General features: G+C 38.0%; 1 pseudogene; it reads left to right on the top strand.

The window, feature by feature from the left end:
- Positions 1–802: 802 nt before the first annotated feature.
- On the top strand, positions 803–11,995 carry LOC137720809 (disease resistance protein RPV1-like; annotated as a pseudogene).
- Positions 11,996–14,881: the final 2,886 nt, after the last annotated feature.

The following is a 14,881-nucleotide window of genomic DNA, read 5'->3' as shown; positions in this document are numbered from 1 at the left end:
ACACACTCGGAGGCAATGATACCAGTACATACACAAACACGTGAAAACACAAAAGTAAACCCAATTAAGTGAGCTTTTATTATTGCAGGGGCCTCTTTCTCTTAATAAAAATAAAATTTTTAACAAACGATGTTATCAGCGTTAAGATGCATGGTGAGGTTAACCTCACAATGAGCTATTAATAATGTGGTTCAAATTCACCTTTAACGAGAATTGAAACTAAGAATTACACTCGGAGGCAATGATACCAGTACATACACAAACCCGTGAAAACACAAAAGTAAACCCAATTAAGCGAGCTTTCATTGTTGCAAGGGCCTCTTTCCCTTAATAAAAATATTTTATTTTAACAAACGATATTATTAGCGCTAATATGAATGGTGAGGTTAGCCTCACAATGAGTTAGTAATAATGTGGTTCAAATTCACCTGTAGCGAGAATTGAAACTAAGAATTATAAGTAAAAAGAAATACCACTAGATTGTAATATTAAGTTGCAACAGTAAAGATAAATTATTATTATTTCTTAACTAAATGTTAAGAAAGTTAAAAAATTAAATTAAATTTATAAACTAAATGATATATTATTAATTAAAAATATTACATTAATCGACATTTAATGAATAATCTAATCATCTACAACTATAACTACATCATAATTTATAAATTTAACTTAAAAATTTAGTATTCTTTAACATTACTTTTTTTTTCTTCTTGGTTTTGCTCAAGTGGACATTCCATTAATATTTCATTAAAACAAAAGAAAAAAATAAAAATAAAAAAACACAAGGGAAACGAAACAAGGCCCGAAAACAGAGATTAGGCCCGAACAGAAGCAAAAAGCTCAAAGAAGAACAAAACCCTAGCAGCAGAGAAACTGTTAGTCGTCGTTCCCATCGCCGCGCTGGTGAGCCAATCGGATGAACGGCCGCTGGGATCCAGAAGAAGATAAGGGCAACAGAAAAAACTCCAAACACAGCACCTCCACCAGATGCACGAGATAAACCAAAAGACAGCCCAAGAAGTGCAGGACACGAATCCAACGTCGCCGCACTGATGAGCCAAACAGAATCATATCTTTGGGTACAATTTTTCCAGCCGATCGTTTAACTCCCAACTCCAAAATCTGACGCTCAATCGGCCATTTCAGCTTTTACGTTGCATTAGGCGAGTCGGTAGCTGACCATCTGCTGTGGATATCGTCCCTGTCAGATGTCAATGGCTGCTTCTTCCTCTTCCTCATGGAAATACGACGTCTTCCTGAATTTCAGAGGCGAAGACACTCGCAAGATCTTCGTCGGCCATCTCTACAGTGCTCTGCGTCGGAAAGCAATCAACACCTTCATCGACGCCGAAGAGCTCAGAAAAGGCAACGACCTTTCGGAACTCCTTGCGGCTATCGAGTCGTCGAGGCTTTCGATCGTGGTTTTCTCCCAGGACTACGCTTCTTCGACGTGGTGCTTGAAAGAACTGGTCAAAATCCTGGAGTGCATGGATGCAAAGAAGCAGATAGTGGTGCCGATTTTCTACCAAGTTGATCCATCTGAAGTTCGTAAGCTCAAGAGAAGTTTTGCAGAAGCTTTTCCTCAAAACGAAGGTGAATCGAGCGTCGAAATGAAAGAGGTGGAGAGCTGGAGGTCCGCGCTAACCAGAGCTGCCAATTTATCCGGCTGGGATTCGCGAAAATACGAGTAATTACTGTTCGATTATATTCTTAATTACTTTTGAATTGGGATTTTTAAAGCATCTAGTTTAATTGGGTGTCACTGTATAATGTATATTTTCTTAACAAAATTGGCAATGCTGTTTTTCTTATTACACAGGGATGATGCCAAGCTTATTGAGGAAATTGTGGATGATATATTTGAGAGATTGACCGAAATCTCGTCAAGCAAAGATAATGGATTGATTGGAATGGATTCTCATATGCGTAAAATGCATTTATTGTTATATCCTGATCCTCCTGGGTTGCATAAGGATGATGTTCGTATTGTTGGAATATGGGGTATGGGTGGTCTAGGCAAAACAACTGTCGCTAGAGCTATTTATGATGAAATCGCTTGTCAATTTGAAGCTTGTTGCTTTCTTGACAATGTCAAGGAGGGTTTCAAGAATCATGGCAAACTACATATGCAGACACAACTTCTATCAACTATCTCTAATAACAAGGTGGTGAGTTCGGACATTTCGAGTAAAGGTTTCGAGGTGATGTTAAAGAGCCTAGGTCAGAGAAAAGTTCTTATTGTTGTTGATGATGTGAACAAATTAGACCAAATTGAAGCTTTACTAGGAAAGCAACATTCCTTTGGTGGTGGTAGTAGAATCATTATAACAACGAGAGATTTGCAATTACTAAGTGGAGCTAATGCGATCTATAAGCCTGAGATTTTCAGTGATTCCGAAGCTCTGGAGCTCTTTAGGAAGCACGCCTTCAGAACAAACCAACCCACCCGAAATTATGGTCAGCTCTCAAGGTGTGTCATACAATATGCTCAAGGTCTACCTTTAGCACTCATAGTCTTGGGAGCTCATCTTCATAACAAAACCGTACGCCAGTGGGAAGATGTGTTAGAAAAAATAAGGAAAATCCCACGAAGTGGAATTCATGATGTGCTTAAAACAAGCTTTGATGGATTAGATGAAACAGAGAAGAAGATCTTTCTAGATATTGCATGTTTCTTTAAAGGAATGAAAAAAGACTATGCAACTGCAATTCTGGACAGTTTTGGTTTCTATCCTCATGATGGAATAGGAGTTCTAATCGATCGAGCTCTCATATCTGTCTCAGAGTGGGGGGAACTGGAGATGCATGATTTACTAGAGGAAATGGGTCGGGAAATCGTTCGCCAAGAATTTATCGAAGAGCCTGGGAGAAGAAGTAGGTTGTGGAGTTATGAAGATGTTCGTCATGTGCTGACTCAAAATACAGTGAGATGTCTTTTTCTTATGCAATGTTTCGTAGAAAACTTCAGCTTTCGACCAAAATCTATTTTATAGCAAACATGCATTGTTTATAATATTCAGTAAGGTTCTTGGTGTTTTCCTTCACTTTAATTTACATTGTTGGTTTATCCAGGCTACAGAAGCAGTTGAAGGCATATTCCTGGATTCAGCAATCTTTAAAGAGGGATGCTCAAATACTGAAGCTTTTGTTAGTATGACAAAACTAAGACTGCTCATGATCCGTGATGGTGCTTATACTTACACCAAGTACTCTGACCATCGAGCTCCACATGATTGCTTCATAAAACGCTGGATTGCGGACTTAAAGTTCCAATGTTCTCAGTTGAGGTGTCTCATCTGGCGTGGTTGCCCTCTCAAGTCTTGGCCATCCAACTTTCAGTTCAAGAATCTTGTAAACCTTAACATGAGTTATAGTTGCATCGAACAACTTTGGAAAGGAGCTGAGGTACGATTTTTCATTTACGTAAATATATTTATTTTCAATGTTGAGGTTCTGAGATGTGTTGTGCATGTTTTCTTGAACTTTTTAACAGCCTCTGGAAAAGTTGAAATTCATCAACTTAAGTAATTGTGAATACCTTAAGAAAACCCCCGACTTCACAAAGGCTACAAGTCTCGAGGAACTAAATCTCAAAGGTTGTACAGGGTTATATGAGGTTGACCCATCCATTTCAGCTCTGAAAAACCTTGTTATATTGAATCTAGAAGACTGTCGAGAACTCAAGAGCCTGCCGAGCATCAGTCATATGGGATCTCTTCAAACCCTTAATCTTTCTCGTTGCTCAAACTTTGAGAAGTTTCCAGAGATTTCAGATGCTATGGAGAAGCTATCAAAGTTATATTTAGATTGGACTGCAATTAAAGAACTGCCTTCGTCAATTAATAAACTCACGTGCCTTACTATTTTGGACCTACGAGGCTGTCGAGAACTCAAGAGCCTGCCGAGCAGCATTCATATGGGATCTCTTCAAACCCTTAATTTTTCTGGTTGCTCAAACTTGGAGAAGTTTCCAAATATTTCGGATGTTATGGAGAGGCTATCAGAGCTTTATTTATATGGGACTGCAATTAAAGAACTGCCTTCGTCAATTAATAAACTCACGGGCCTTACTGTTTTGGACCTACGAGGCTGTCTAGAACTCAAGAGCTTGCCGAGCAGCATTCATATGGGATCTCTTCAAACCCTTAATCTTTCTGGTTGCTCAAACTTGGAGAAGTTTCCAGATACTTCAGATGTTATGAAGAAGCTATCAGGGCTTTATTTAAATGGGACTGCAATTAAAGAAGTGCCTTCGTCAATTAATAAACTCACGGGCCTTACTGTTTTGGACCTAAAAGGCTGTCGAGAACTCAAGAGCCTGCCGAGCAGCAATCATATGGGATCTCTTCAAACCCTTCATCTTTCTGGTTGCTCAAACTTTGAGAAGTTTCCAGATATTTTGGATGTTATGGAGAAGCTATCAGAGCTTGATTTAAGTAGGACTGCAATTGAAGAAGTGCCTTCGTCAATTAATAAACTCACGGGCCTTATTGTTTTGGACCTACAAGGCTGTCGAGAACTCAAGAGCCTGCCGAGCAGCATTCATATGGGATCTCTTCAAACCCTTCATCTTTCTGGTTGCTCAAACTTGGAGAAGTTTCCAGATATTTCGGAGAGGCTATCAAAGCTTTATTTAGGTGGGACTGCAATTAAAGAACTGCCTTCGTCAATTAATAAACTCACGGGCCTTACTGTTTTGGAACTACGAGGCTGTCGAGAACTCAAGAGCTTGCCGAGCAGCATTCATATGGGATCTCTTCAAACCCTTAATCTTGCTGGTTGCTCAAACTTGGAGAAGTTTCCAGATACTTCGGATGTTATGGAGAAGCTATCAGAGCTTTATTTAAATTGGACTGCAATTAAAGAAGTGCCTTCGTCAATTAATAAACTCACGGGCCTTACTGTTTTGGACCTACAAGGCTGTCGAGAACTCAAGAGCCTGCCGAGCAGCATTCTTATGGGATCTCTTCAAACCCTTAATCTTTCTGGTTGCTCAAACTTGGAGAAGTTTCCAGATATTTCAGATGTTATGGAGAAGCTATCAAAGCTTTATTTAGATGGGACTGCAATTAAAGAACTACCTTCGTCAATTAATAAACTCACGGGCCTTACTGTTTTGGACCTACGAGGCTGTCGAGAACTCAAGAGCCTGCCGAGCAGCATTCTTATGGGATCTCTTCAAACCCTTAATCTTTCTGGTTGCTCAAACTTTGAGAAGTTTCCAGATATTTCAGATGGTATGGAGAAGCTATCATGGCTTTATTTAAATGGGACTGCAATTAAAGAACTGCCTTCGTCAATTAATAAACTCACGGGCCTTACTGTTTTGGACCTACGAGGCTGTCGAGAACTCAAGAGCCTGCCGAGCAGCATTCATATGAGATCTCTTCAAACCCTTAAATCTTTCTGGTTGCTCAAACCTTGAGATGTTTCCAGAGATTTCAGAAGTTATGGAGGAGTTGTCAAAGCTTTATTTAGATGGGACTACAATTAAAGAACTGCCTTCGTCAATTAATAAACTCACGGGTCTTCCAATTTTGGACCTAAGAGGCTGTCGAGAACTCAAGAGCCTGCTGAGCAGCATTCAGATGGGATCTCTTCGAACCCTTGATCTTTCTCATTGCTCAAACTTTGAGAAGTTTCCAGATATTTCAGATGTTATGGAGAATCTATCAGAGTTATATTTACAATGGACTGCCATTAAAGAACTGCCTTCGTCAATTAATAAACTCACGGGCCTTACTCTCTTGGACCTAAGACACTGTCGAGAACTCAAGAGCCTGCCGAGCAGCATTCATATGGGATCTCTTCAAACCCTTAATCTTTCTGGTTGCTCAAACTTTAAGAAGTTTCCAGAGATTTCAGATGCTATGGAGAATCTATCAGAGTTATATTTAGATGGGACTGCCATTAAAGAACTGCCTTCATCAATTAATAAACTCACGGGCCTTACTGTTTTGAACCTATCTGGGTGTCAAGAACTCAAGAGCCTGCCTAGCAGCATTCATATGGGATCTCTTCAAACCCTTAATCTTTCTGGTTGCTCAAACCTTGAGAAGTTTCCAGAGATTTCAGATGCTATGGAGAATCTATCAAAGTTATATTTAGATGGGACTGCAATTAAAGAACTGCCTTTGTCAATTAGTAAACTCATGGGCCTTACTGTTTAGGGAATCTTCTTCTAGGGCTTGTTACGTTGAACCTAAGAGATTGCAAAAAACTCAAGTCTCCCAAGCAGCATTTGTGATCTCAAGTCTCCCAAGCAGCATTTGTGATCTCAAGTCCCTTCACTATCTTAGTCTTTCTGGTTGCCCAAAGTTTGAGGTGTTGGAATTATTGGGTATTGCTCATTTATCATTATTGAATACATTATAACTCTGTAGAAACAATTTTGAGAGCTTCATTGGTTAACAAGTCTCAAATTGGAAGGTTGCAAGGGACTGAAATCAATACCAGAGATTTCATCAACTATAAGGTTCATAGATGCCCCTGATTGCACAGCTTTGGAATCTGTTTCAAGACCGAGCAAGTTTTTTCCCAAGAATCTTTACTTGACATTTTCAAACTGCTTCCAGCTGGTGCAAAATCTATTTGAAGATATTGTGGAAGCTCATCAGGTCTCTGTCTCTGTCTGTCTGTCTGTCTGTCTCTCTCTCTCTCTCTCTCTCTCTCTCTCTCTCTCTCTCTCTCTCTCTAGGTGCGAAAGTACGAACATATCTAATGCAAGTCCAGTTTACCTTTGTTTTCATTCTGCAGGGTAATCTGCAACCTCTTTCCTTGTTTATGTATCTTTCTGGAAGTAAACTTTCAGATTGGTTCAGCCATCAGTGTAGCAGATCTTCCGTAACTGTGCATCTACCACCAGTCTCGGATCGTAAGATTTTAGGATTCGCTTTGTGCGGTGTTACTAAGTTCAAGTTGCATATTATACATCTGATCTATCTGCTCTGTGTTTTTGTACCTTCAAAGGAGAGCATGGCGAGCATGGTTTCTGCTTTGATTTGCTTGATTTGAGCATCACAAGGGGCAGGTTACTTGAGTCAGATTATGTGATTCTGGGGTACCAGTTCAGCAGCATCGCATCAGAAGGAGTGGAGTTCGTCTCTTTTATGCCAATTGTGAGGAGGTGCATAATCTCTTTTAAGCCAATTGTGAGAGGAAGCTAATTGTAAGCCGTGTGGTCCCTTTTATCCCAAATTTGAGGTGGTGCGTTATTGAAGCATGATACAGCCGGATCAATTCCACTTTCAAGAACAACACTATCATCATGAGAATTCTGAAGCCGAACTTCGTGCTTTTGGCAAATCACTGGTAAGAGTTACTCATTCTGAGAGGAACCGTGAGAGGTGTTACTATAATGAGGGTGATCAAAATGGAAGTGATACCTCTGACGCAGAGGATTTGTATTCTAAAAGATTGGTACTGCCTGATGGGGCAAAGGAAAACTGAAGAGAATAATCCCTGTGTGTTGGATTTGATGGATCAGTCCTGTTGGGTCTCGACCCTTTCTACGCGGACCTAAACCCAGACTGTTGTGGCTCTTTAGTTGGCATATGCGGTCACATGCTAGGTCCTTTTAGTGCTCGTATATAAAGCCTCGCATTGGAAAGGAGCTGAGGTACGATTTTTCATTTACGTAAATTTATTATTTTCAATGTTTAGGTTCTGAGTTGTGCATGTTTTCTTGGACTTTTTAACAGCCTCTGGAAAAGTTGAAATTCATCAATTTAAGTCATTGTCAATACCTTATGAAAACCCCCGACTTCACAAAGGCTACAAGTCTTGAGGAACTAATTTGAAATCAAGTGAAGGGATCAAATTTGTTTTAGACAGCTGCAAAACTCTTTCTTTTGAAATGTGTCCCTACCTTTTATGCCACAAAATATAAGAAACTTCAGATTCATGCATCCTTTTAGTATTAACATTCATAACAGGTAAGGATGTTTGATCAACAATGCATTCCAATTTCCATAATTCATCATGCATAAGTGCTGATCCCAATAATGAATGCAATCTGTTTTTTCGAAAAAATTTGATGTTGTCATCATTCACAAGAAAAGCAAAACCTTGTTTGACTAATTTTGATGCTGAAAGTAAGTTTCTCCTCATAGCTGGAACATAAAGCACATCATTTAATTTCAGTATAAAACCCGATTTTAGTTTAAGTCTTATGACCCCAACGGCCTCTACATTCACTTTTGTCCCTTCACCTACAAAAACATTGTAAGAATCTTTACTTGGTTGCTTTTGTTTTTGAAAACCATGCAATGTATCTATAATGTGCACAGATGATCCAGTGTCAAACCACCAGGAATCTATAGGGATTTCAATCAGATTAGACTCCACACAAACATAGACATCAGTTCTACCTTTACTTTTCAGCCAGTCCTTAAATTGTTCACAATCTTTTCTATAATGACCCTTGAGTTTGCAATGATGACACTTGATTTTAGAGACATCCTTAATTTTGACATTAAGATTGTTAGATTTAAAGGCTTTAGTATTTTTAGCAGACTTGCCAAAAGACTTAGAGGCCTTACCAGAAGCAATAATGGTCTCATTGTTCCTAGCTTGCACAAAATTGATAGCTTCAACCTCCTTGCCTTTTTCCTGTTTCTGACGAGTCTCCTCTTGAACACACTGGGCTCTTAACTCATCAACAGTCCATGTTTTGTCCTGAGTATTGTAGGACACCTTTAACTGGCTGTACTCTGTAGGAAGTGCCTTTAGAATCATGAAGACTAGCTGTTTTTCCCCAATGTTGACATCCATAGAGTTGAGTTTCTCTGCAGCATCAGTCATCTTCATGGTGTGGTCCCTAATGGAAGCATTCCCATCAATCTTGTAGGTTGTTAGCATAGACATATACTGACTAATTTTTGCCTTCTCGGATTCTTTGAACTTATTTTCAATGGCCTTGAGGTAGTCATTTGCAAGATCTTGTTTCTTAATTCCCCCTCTCACAGTATCTGTCATTCCACTTTCAAGGATAGAAAGAGCAATTTTGTTGGCTCTTGTCCACCTTTCATGCTCATTTTTCTCAGACTTAGTACTCTTATCTGTCAATTTTGGTGGTTGAGGCATGTCAAGTACAATGTCAATTTCATTCAGAGTCAACAGCTACCCTATTTCTCTTCTCCACTTCTTGTAATTGCTTCCTCCAGTGTGGATAGGAATACTAGCCAGATTTAGAGTCTTCAGAGAAACTGTAGATGAACAATAATGAAATCACAAAAACTTAAAGTTCCTGATTTCAATCTACTTTCACTGAATGTTTCAATGTAGAGTCAATTTAGTCATATATATAGTCCCTTCATGATATATGAAAAGCATACATAGATTAAATAGCTCAACATCGATCATTAACTCATCATATTATCAAGATAGTCACCATACCATATCTGGCATGAATCCAAGAAAACAATAGTCATCAGTCAACATTTGATCAGAACAGATGAAGGGGAAATTTAAGAAGTCGCAAAAAGGGAAACAAGTGAATCTTAAATAACAAAACGTCATATTCATCACCATGTGATTTATCAGAAAATTTTAAAAAGTTGAAGAAGAGAATTTCTGATGTGAATCACCCAGCTAACAAAATATGCTAAATTTTAATCAGAGATTACCTTTGTAGAATATGATAGTCAGCGGAAGCATAAATATAGTGTTATTGAATCACTTGTCGTCAAGAAATAAAGGAATTAGAGAAAGAATTCTCCAGGTCGAAGTCATTCAGTACCAGAAAGTGTAAAGAACACCATACTGATGCAACGGTCAAAAACGAGAATCCTTTTTGATGTTTCTCTCTCCTTGTTCTAACGGTCAAAAGTTTAAAATATCTAATTAAGAGAAAACGACGTCGTTTTTTTTTGTTTTTTTTATTTTTTTTATTTTTTATTTTTTTTTATTTTTTAGTTTTCTCCTATCTTTCACCGTCTCCTTTGTTCGTAAGGTCAACGTAGTTAACAATTGTTAATTAACAAAACAAATTCGTTGAATTCAATTGCAAGAACCACAAGGCTCTGATACCACATGTTAATCTAAACTCAAAATACTAGGAATTGTTCTAGCAATCAAACCACAACAAGTCTGTTGAAATCAAGAACGAGAAGAACATGACTAGCCTGTAGATGAGGAAGATGATGTAGAAACCATCCTGACACAAAAACTTCTCCTCTCTTGCAAGATCTCGATGCTCAATCAAACAATAGGTATTTGATTCCCAATAGAGTCAGTATCTTGTGAGAGCAGCAGCCCATGTTATTTATACTGCGAAAAACAACTTGATCGCCCTATTACAATCCTATAAGGAATACTAAACCATAATCCTTATCCAAGCATGAGTCTTAATCCAAGTAAGTTGATGAGTCTCAATTCTATAAAATAGAACAACTCCAATTACGCATAGACTTCTTCATATTAATTCAAAACACTTTAATGATCATTACAAGTCTTACAAGAATCAAACTCACACTCTAACATCGGCTTCATCGTTTTGACAGATCTCAAATTGGAAGGTTGCAAGAGAATGAAATCAATAACAGAGCTTTCATCAAGCATAAATTTCATAGACGCCCATGATTGCACAGCTTTGGAAACTGTTTCAGGACCAAACCTTCTTTACAGTAATCTTTACTTCACATTTTCAAACTGCTTCCAGCTGGTGCAAAATCTATTTGAAGAAATTATAGAAGCTCATCAGGTCTCTCTCTCTCTCTCTCTCTCTCTCTCTCTCTCTCCATGTGCGAAAGTACGAAACATATCTAATACAAGTTCAGTCTACTTTGTTTTCGTTCTGTAGGGTTATCTGCAAACTCTTTCCTTGTTTATGTACCTTCCTGGAAGTAAACTTTCAGATTGGTTCAGTCATCAGTGTAGTGGATCTTCAGTAACTGTGCATCTACCACCGGTGTCGGATCATAAGATTTTGGGATTTTCTGTATGCGGTTTTACTAAGTTCAAGTACGCGCATTATGTGTCTGATCTATCTGCCCTGTGTTTTTGTACCTCAAAAGAAGAGCACAGCGAGCTCAGTTTCAGATTTGATTTGCTTGATTGGAGTCACAAGTGACAGGTTACTTGAGTAAGATCACATGTTCATGGGATATCTTCCATTGAAAATAGGTGTGCAGCTAAGTGAGCGCTATACCACCGAGGCCACATTTAGAGTTGAACTAAAAGATGGAGTCCAATCACGTGATTCTTGGGCACCAGTGCAGCAGCATCGCATCAGAAGGTGTGGAGTTTGTCTCTTTTATGCCAATCATGAGGAGCTGCATAACAAAAGCATGACACAGCCCGACTTTCGTCATGAAAATTCTGGAGCGGAACTTCGTGCTTTACGCAGATCACTGGTAAGAGTTGCTCATTCTAAGAGGAACCGTGAGGGGTGTTGCTATAATGAGGCTGAACAAAGTGGGGGTGAAACCCCTGATGAAGAGGATTTACATTCTAAAAGATTGGTACTTCCTGATGGGGCAAAGGAAAACTGAAGAGAATAACTCCTGTGTGTTGGATTTGATGGCTTAGTTCTGTTGGGTCTCGACCCTTTCTTACGCGGACCTAAAACCAAACTGTTGTGGCTCTTTAGTTGGCATATGCGGATCACATGCTAGGTCTTTTTAGTGCTCGTATATAAAGCCTCACATTTTGCAATTTGGATGAGAGGGTGGGAACCGAAGCAGCTGCACCAGTGTGACGGAAAGAGGAGCCGAAACCCAATAGAAGAGAGAAATAATTGGGAGCTGCTGCATTTAAGGTTTTGTAAGAGTGAATCCAATTAGAGATTGTTGTAGTTGCAGAGAGACAAATATTTTGTTTCTAATTCGTTTTTTTCCCTCTTCTATTTGTGTTTGTATTTGGGTGTATTTTGGGTTTGAGTTTGAGAGCTTTCTTTGTAATCTCGTTTTGTTTATTAGTGGAACTTCCTCGCTGTCCCCAAACTAGATGTAGGTTTACGCCGAACCAGTATAAATATTTATGTCATTTTGAATTGTTTGTTTTGTCATATTTCTCCGTGTTAGTTTATTGGTTTCAAACTAGCGCTTCCGCACAACACTCTGAACCCTAGTGAAGGTGGAGAGGAGCTTGTTGTATTTGGAAGTGCCAATTCAGATAATTTGAGTCGTCCAATTTGACATTGACAGAGGTGGAGAGGAGCTTCTTGTAATGTTAATTCAACATTAGAACAAGAGAAATAGCTCCATGTGCTGAAATTGAAGAATTCAGTTGCAAACAACACATTTATGTTGCTCATCAGAACAAGATTAATTAGAATAGTTAAGTTTTTAATTGCCCAATTATTCCGTCCCATACGAATTTAGAATATGGAGGACGTGTTTCTGCATTGTTTTCAAATGTCCTAAGCACTTTGTAGAGCTGTAGTAACTTTGCAACCACAAGACATCAATACCAACTACTAAGTACCCTTAATTAGTCTTCCAGATGTCTCATATACTCTTCCAGATGTCTCATATACTCTTCGTGTTGACATGAACGAGAGATATTTTAGTGTATTTGGCCACGGCTCAATACATCAAGTTTTATAATATAATTTGTTGAAAACTTCAATTTTTTTTTAATGAATTGTATCATGACTCTTGATGTTCGAGTAGTGTACCGGCCACATGAAAAAATTTCTCAACATGAACACAACCCAAAGGCGCCGCTGTTAATTACTCATAAGAATACAAAGGTTACATGAAAGAAAAAGGTTAGACTTCTCATTTTATGTTCAACTTAAATGAATTGCACACAAGTTATTTTATTATGCAATTATGTAAAGCGTGCTAAAGTGTGCGTCACTTACAGATTAGGTGGGTTGGATGGAGACACAAACTCTTATTAACCAGGTTAAATGGGTCAACACGATTATGCCCGACTCAAACAAATTTATTTTTTGTCTTTTCCAAGTTGGATTGTTGAATCTGTCTAAAATTGTTACCTCTACTCTTTCTCGGCACTTTCTACCTAAATTCGAGCAAAAACAATAAAAGGTACATAATTCAATAACTTTCATATTTTTAATAGAAAAACACGCATGCAAGTAGCTTTTATTATAGTGGAAGAGAAAAGTGTTGCTCTTACACTACGGAGTAGATTCAAACTTTGTTGGCTCTTTAGAGTCATTTTATGAAGAGGGCTAAAGGTTCAAAAGCTAAAAAATGGTTTGATTTGTTCAAAAATCTATCTCCAACCGATGGTTGGACTATAACCTATTGAGCCCACTAGACCACTTTTTGGCTAAATGAGCATCAAGATGACCAAATATAGCCTTTTTTGGGACCCCATCTTCTCACTTCAAATAATTGACTCAAATTCAACGGCTAATTTGAAAACGTCAAACGGTGGTTTAGTTAAATTAACAAATAAATTTAAAGTATAAACTTAAAACTAATAAATTATTGAGCGGGCTATGTTTAGCCTTGGAGATTGTAGATGAGTATGATTTGATACCATTTATTTAAAAATAATATTTTACAAGGCTATAATTCTAAAAGTAGCTATGACCATTTTTAATTAGATATGGTCTAATTTAACATATAATCTAACAAATCTATCATTTAAAAAAAATAAACAAAATAAAAAAACGCGCATTATTCTCATCATCGACTCATTGACTTTCTTAGGCTACATTTTTTCTCCTGCAATGGGTTTTTATTTCGGAGGGTTGGTGTGGAAGGATAAGAGTGCACAGGGTGAGAAGCCCTATTGTTGCAGTGTCGCTGCCACCACTCAAACCCAAACCCTATTTGGACGAGAGGTTGAGAACCGAAGCAGCTGCACTAGTGTGGCGGAAAGAGGAGCCGAAACCCAATAGAAGAGAGAAATAATTGGGAGCTGCTGCATTTAAGGTTTTGTAAGAGTGAAACCAATTAGAGATTGTTGTAGTTGCAGAGAGACAAATATTTTGTATCTATTCGTTTTTTCCCTCTTCTTTTTGTGAGTGTATTTGGGTGTATTTTGGGTTTGAGTTTGACATCATTCTTTGTAATCTTGTTTTGTTTATCAGTGGAACTTCCTCGCTGTTCTCGAACTGCATGAAGGCTTACACAGAATCAGTATAAATCTATGTCATTTTGAATTGGTTGTTTTGTCATATATTTCCGTATTATTTTATTGGTTTCAAATTAGCGCTTCCGCACAACTCTGAACCCCAGTGAAAGTGGAGAGAAGCTTGTTGTATTTGGAAGTGCTAATTTAGATAATTTGAGTCATCTAATTTGACATTGACAGAGGTTGAGAGGAGCTTGTTGTAATGTTAATTCAACTCGATGTGCTGAAATTGAAGAATTAGCGTTATGGGAGCACGCGCTTTAAAGCGATCGAGGGGGCGATAGATATGCAAGCGAACCCGATGCCACGGGGCTGGAGCCTTCGCGTTCATTCTCTGCGTTGTACATAACGTTCTAGCGTAATTCAGTTGCAAGCAAATTTATGTTGCCCATCAGAAGTAAATAGAATAATTAAGTTTTTAATTGCCCAATTCCGTTTCCATATGAATTTAGAATAGGGTTTTTTTTATTAGCACCCCACATTATGTTGAATACACCACATTTTAAAATTTAATATTTAATAAGTTATATACCTTAATGTGAATGACAATTCCGACCTCATAAAGTTTTAAAAATAAAATTAAAAAAACTCTAAATACACCCAAAATCACTTTTAACATGTATATCCTAAGATTAATTATCTTCTTCAACTCTCAAAACCACTATTACCTTCCTCCGTTAGATGTAACAATTTACCGTGTTAAATTGCTGTCTCAAATTTGGCAATGAGACATGCTAGCTTATTCGTCAAAAACTTGTAACTTTGTCACAAGAATCATATATAATAAAAAATAAAAAAAATCGTTCTTATTAGACATGTACAA

Source organism: Pyrus communis, chromosome 16 (genome assembly GCF_963583255.1).
Source record: "Pyrus communis chromosome 16, drPyrComm1.1, whole genome shotgun sequence".
NCBI lineage: Eukaryota > Viridiplantae > Streptophyta > Magnoliopsida > Rosales > Rosaceae > Pyrus > Pyrus communis.
Note: the sequence above shows the minus strand (reverse complement) of the source record. Positions and strands in the feature narration are given on the sequence as shown.